We start from the raw sequence: 6,185 nt of genomic DNA on the forward strand, positions 1-6,185 counted from the left end.
CATGCCTGTTTCTTTTTGAGCACGCTACTGGATTTTGAGGATTTATGATGTTCTTTCTATTTGGGGACAAATCTATATGTTTGAGTTTCTTCAATATAATTGGGTTCATTCATGGAGAGTTTCGGTGAATTTAGGGGTTTTGGAGTTCTCTCTCTCTCTAATTTGGGAAATTTCGTGGTTTGTTTGTGTGATGAAGAAGAAGAAGATGCGATTTGGCTGAAATCGAGTTCCGGTTTACTTAAGGCTGGTTTGGTTATTTATTAATTCTCCAGACCGGTTTAAACATAAATAAATTAAGCATGGTTTTGTTTTTAAAAAAGAGCAAACCAGCCTTACGTAACCAGAGATTTAACAGCGAAGCATCATCTGTAGCCGGTTTATGGTTTTTTATGGTTTAGTCTGGTTCACTGTTTAGACCCGTAAGAAAACCGGTTTAAGAGCTACCTTTGTATATTTTGTAAGAGCTGCCCACCACCGGGTTGATTCAAAGGCTATGCCGCACGAACATGACTCTGTCCTCACCGGGTTAGTCAAGTAGATTTAGGTTTAGTTAAACAAACCATTACAATTGATTTCGGTTTGGTTTTACTGGTTTTGAAATTACAATTGATTTTGGTTCGGTTTACAATTGGTTTTAAAAACAAGAAAGAAACCAAAAAAAAATGTCACGCGACGTCAATTTTGGAAAGAAGAGCGTCGAATGAAATAGGCATGATTTGGGAGGTTAGAACCCACAGGAATTGGCTGCACTCGCGCAACTCGCGTTTTGTGCGCGTGGGTAAGAAATAAAGCCTTGTGATTGGCTAGAAAAAACAAAATAGTAGCTCCCCTCCTCCCCCATAATACATATTTACTTCTTTTTCGTCATTCTTCTTCTCCTCTCATCTAATTTTGACTCTGAAACCAGATTCCTCAGATGTCATATTCTCCTTTCAAGCTCTCGAACTCAGAGATCCACCAAATACAAGTTTCTTTATCCCGATCATATAACTGGACATAAACCATATTCCAACGTTAGCGCTTCCACAATTTTAATTTGAACCATGTCCAGCTTAGAAACAGTTTTGATTCAAATGCATGGACTTGTCCATCTCGCATTCCCTGCAACTTCATATTTGTATCAATCTCTCTGAGACATGACTGCTTTCCACCCATAGCTCACTAAGATTCTTCATACTCACCATTAATATCTAACTGCAGTCAAGTTCATGCACTTTGCCAACCTTTCATCGCCTATTATTAGCTCCCAAGCCAACTTCATTGACCCCGTTATCGTTATGGTTAGAACCTGTAGATGCTCCAAGAGCTGCAACTCCTTCATTACATCGATATGAGCTTTGGAATTTCGTAGTTTCAAAATTTTTAAACTAGACTACTTCCATATCCCATTAATACTACCAAGTCTCTCTGTAGAAGCTAAATTCAGGTGAACTAGCTTTCTTAACTCCAGGAACCCAACAGGCAGTTTCTCTATACTTGTAAATGACAAGTCAAGATACTGCAAGGACACCATCTCTGATATCTGCTCTGGAAGTTCAATCAAGTTTTCATTACCTGATAGATCTAGAACAAGTAGCTTTTGCATAGACCGTATGAATTCACCTGATAGATTCTTCAACTGATTCTCTTGAAGGAACAGAGTTGTAAGTTCTGAACACTCTGAACTGAATGTTATCTCTTCAATATTATTGTTGATTAATGACATTCTTCTCACAGCTCCCCAATCTTTGACTTTTGGTATTTCACGCAATCCAACTCTTGCTTGCACAATAAAATTCTCTTTCCGTTTCCCAAAGTATGATGCAATCCATAGAGCCATTTCACGAACCACATCATGCATCACAACCCTCCTTGAACCAATCTCTGTTAATAAATTTGCACGGATAAGGGTGCCAAGTATCGCATAACCCTTATTCACCGCACTTTTTATAACTTGGTCTTTCCTAATGAACCCCTCGCATATCCAATAGTTGATCACCTCTTCTATTTGTATGTTAAAATCTTCCGGAAACAGAGCACAATACAGGAAACACGACTTGATATTTTCATCCACCAAGCTATCGTAGCTGTATTTAAGAATGGGAAGAATTTTATTTTCCATGTCAGAAAACTCTGCAGCAGAATTTTATTGAACTTTATATCAATCTTTTCGAAACGTGTAAGCCATACCTGGACAGTTTCAAGCCTTTGTCGATGTCGTGTCACCTCCTCTCTGGCTACCCTGTTCTTCACCACATTTTGAATAGCTTTGAGATCTTCCATTTCCCTCTCTAGAGCCCTTAGATTCTCCTTGAGGGTTCGAATATAACCTTCACCACATAAGAATGTAGAGATACGGNGTTATCGTTATGGTTAGAACCTGTAGATGCTCCAAGAGCTGCAACTCCTTCATTACATCGATATGAGCTTTGGAATTTCGTAGTTTCAAAATTTTTAAACTAGACTACTTCCATATCCCATTAATACTACCAAGTCTCTCTGTAGAAGCTAAATTCAGGTGAACTAGCTTTCTTAACTCCAGGAACCCAACAGGCAGTTTCTCTATACTTGTAAATGACAAGTCAAGATACTGCAAGGACACCATCTCTGATATCTGCTCTGGAAGTTCAATCAAGTTTTCATTACCTGATAGATCTAGAACAAGTAGCTTTTGCATAGACCGTATGAATTCACCTGATAGATTCTTCAACTGATTCTCTTGAAGGAACAGAGTTGTAAGTTCTGAACACTCTGAACTGAATGTTATCTCTTCAATATTATTGTTGATTAATGACATTCTTCTCACAGCTCCCCAATCTTTGACTTTTGGTATTTCACGCAATCCAACTCTTGCTTGCACAATAAAATTCTCTTTCCGTTTCCCAAAGTATGATGCAATCCATAGAGCCATTTCACGAACCACATCATGCATCACAACCCTCCTTGAACCAATCTCTGTTAATAAATTTGCACGGATAAGGGTGCCAAGTATCGCATAACCCTTATTCACCGCACTTTTTATAACTTGGTCTTTCCTAATGAACCCCTCGCATATCCAATAGTTGATCACCTCTTCTATTTGTATGTTAAAATCTTCCGGAAACAGAGCACAATACAGGAAACACGACTTGATATTTTCATCCACCAAGCTATCGTAGCTGTATTTAAGAATGGGAAGAATTTTATTTTCCATGTCAGAAAACTCTGCAGCAGAATTTTATTGAACTTTATATCAATCTTTTCGAAACGTGTAAGCCATACCTGGACAGTTTCAAGCCTTTGTCGATGTCGTGTCACCTCCTCTCTGGCTACCCTGTTCTTCACCACATTTTGAATAGCTTTGAGATCTTCCATTTCCCTCTCTAGAGCCCTTAGATTCTCCTTGAGGGTTCGAATATAACCTTCACCACATAAGAATGTAGAGATACGGTTAAGCATTTGACCATCAACAGAAAGTTGGAAAGACACACAATTCCCCATGGTGATCAGAGAAGAGAGATAAATATTTAGTAAGCAAGAAAGAGGGCTAAGGCTGAAGGTGAAGAAGCTTTTTAAAGTGAAACTATTGGAGATAACATTTTGCTACAAATACGAGTGGTTATGACAACTCGCTTCCAATTTAGCATACAGTAGTAAGAAATGGAACCATTAAAAGTCTTTTGGGAAGACCAAAACTAAAATATTATNCCTTGAACCAATCTCTGTTAATAAATTTGCACGGATAAGGGTGCCAAGTATCGCATAACCCTTATTCACCGCACTTTTTATAACTTGGTCTTTCCTAATGAACCCCTCGCATATCCAATAGTTGATCACCTCTTCTATTTGTATGTTAAAATCTTCCGGAAACAGAGCACAATACAGGAAACACGACTTGATATTTTCATCCACCAAGCTATCGTAGCTGTATTTAAGAATGGGAAGAATTTTATTTTCCATGTCAGAAAACTCTGCAGCAGAATTTTATTGAACTTTATATCAATCTTTTCGAAACGTGTAAGCCATACCTGGACAGTTTCAAGCCTTTGTCGATGTCGTGTCACCTCCTCTCTGGCTACCCTGTTCTTCACCACATTTTGAATAGCTTTGAGATCTTCCATTTCCCTCTCTAGAGCCCTTAGATTCTCCTTGAGGGTTCGAATATAACCTTCACCACATAAGAATGTAGAGATACGGTTAAGCATTTGACCATCAACAGAAAGTTGGAAAGACACACAATTCCCCATGGTGATCAGAGAAGAGAGATAAATATTTAGTAAGCAAGAAAGAGGGCTAAGGCTGAAGGTGAAGAAGCTTTTTAAAGTGAAACTATTGGAGATAACATTTTGCTACAAATACGAGTGGTTATGACAACTCGCTTCCAATTTAGCATACAGTAGTAAGAAATGGAACCATTAAAAGTCTTTTGGGAAGACCAAAACTAAAATATTATTATACTGACTGTGGGAGCCTGACCTGGGAGGGACTGCAATAATGAGAAGAGATGTTGATTTCACACCTTAGACTGCAATAATGACAAGAGATGTTGAGTTCACACCTTGGACTGCAATAACTATGCTTGAGGATGTACATATATATATATATATATATGATGTTTCTATTTAAGAACAAATTTGGGTTGGAGTTGTAAAAATGCAGATTTGTGGGTTAATTTTCTAATCTTTAAACATACTCAATAAAGGGAAAAGACAATTTGATCAGGCATTTCACAAAAGCTTAAAAGATGATGAAAAGTCAGAACATAGAGTTGTATGAATGTTAACTGTGTCAAGAGAAATAGAAGCACTAATGAAAACTTTCAGTGCTTCAGTTCAAGTGTAAAGGATATGAGAACACACTAATGCTGCTGATTGTCGATTGAAGAAATATAAGTAAGAGACGAAAAATGTATTATATCTAAATCAGAGGAAGAAGATCTTACAAACTTAGGAGGAGCTGCTGATAATATAGAGCAAGAAAAGTAAGAGTCTTGTAGAAATCTGCATATTGCTAAAGTTATTCACAACTAAACCAAGCAGAAAAGACAAACAAATCAGTCAGTTAGGCGATAAATCACGCAGATTTAATCATCAAAACCATATTAAGAGTCACACGAGTGGGTTAAAAACAGATGAATTGTATGAAAATGATCTACATAACCAATTTGCATCTCTTCTTGAAGAACAACACTCGATTGAGCAACTTGGATTTAGACATTTGTCTTTTGGTGAATTTTGACATTGGTTCATGTTTCTTTTCTGAGCACGTTTGCTGGGTTTTGAGATATGATGTTCTTTGTATTTGAGACAAATCTGAGGTTTGAGTTCTTCAATTGCACATTCATATAGTTTTGGTGATTTTTTGGGTTTCGGAGTTCTCTAATTTGGGTCCTTCGTTCGTGGCTTATGAATTATGATGAAGAAGAAGATGAAATTAATTTCTCCAAGCCGGTTTAGTCATCGGTATGATCCTGTTTTATTAAAAGCTGGTTTACTTAAATGGAACCTAGACCAAACCAAATCTATGGGATCTTATGATGGATGTTGGTTCACTTCAAATTAAACCGTAAAAGAACCGCTTCTGAAATTAGTTTTTGGGTTCTTGCTTTTTCACTCTGAAAATAAAGAAGACTCTCTGTTTAGGTCTTTTCTGGTGAAATGTGAAATTTACTGCCTCAACTCAAAAAGCCACAAGACCATAGTTTAGAGTTCAGATCACAGTCTTAGTATTCTCCAGATCAAGTCAAAGGGATTCACATTAGAGAATTTGAGGATACGAACTTCATGATTTAGCAAAATCAAAACTTTTTAATGTTTGACCATCCATCACCACCCACTGGTACAACGTTAACATACTGCAAGATCAAAGAGAGCCACAGATGGAAGCCTGGATTTTGATACAGTGTGGAATCAAACAAAAATAATAATCTACAGTAAATTCAAAGGCTTCACACCTACTGTGAAGATCCCTTTTTACCTTAAAAGCAAAAACTATTGATTGTAGTTTGAAAAATGATCCAATATTCTGTATTAAGTAACACAATAGGACAATGAGAAACATAATCCAAGTGAACAACAAATCTCAGAAGGATAATAATGCAAATATAACGCAATGATACAATCCAAATGTATACAAGAAGAAAGCAACAGAAGAAGATAGATGCTTAGTGTTACCTAATAGAATAAAGGCAAGAAACGGTTTTAAGTATCATGGTCCCCCCCCCCCCC

At 37.2% G+C, this 6,185-nt stretch overlaps 1 long non-coding RNA gene across 1 annotated transcript; it reads right to left on the reverse strand.

Annotated features, from left to right (window-relative positions):
- LOC104752937 lies at positions 3,673-5,347 on the reverse strand. The gene is made up of 4 exons (XR_762034.1): positions 4,901-5,347; positions 4,435-4,483; positions 3,987-4,126; positions 3,673-3,883 (listed from the first exon to the last, which is right to left on the reverse strand). It is a non-coding gene; the product is annotated as an uncharacterized LOC104752937 (long non-coding RNA).

The sequence above is a fragment of the Camelina sativa genome, chromosome 16 (assembly GCF_000633955.1).
Source record: "Camelina sativa cultivar DH55 chromosome 16, Cs, whole genome shotgun sequence".
NCBI classification, from domain to species: Eukaryota; Viridiplantae; Streptophyta; class Magnoliopsida; order Brassicales; family Brassicaceae; genus Camelina; species Camelina sativa.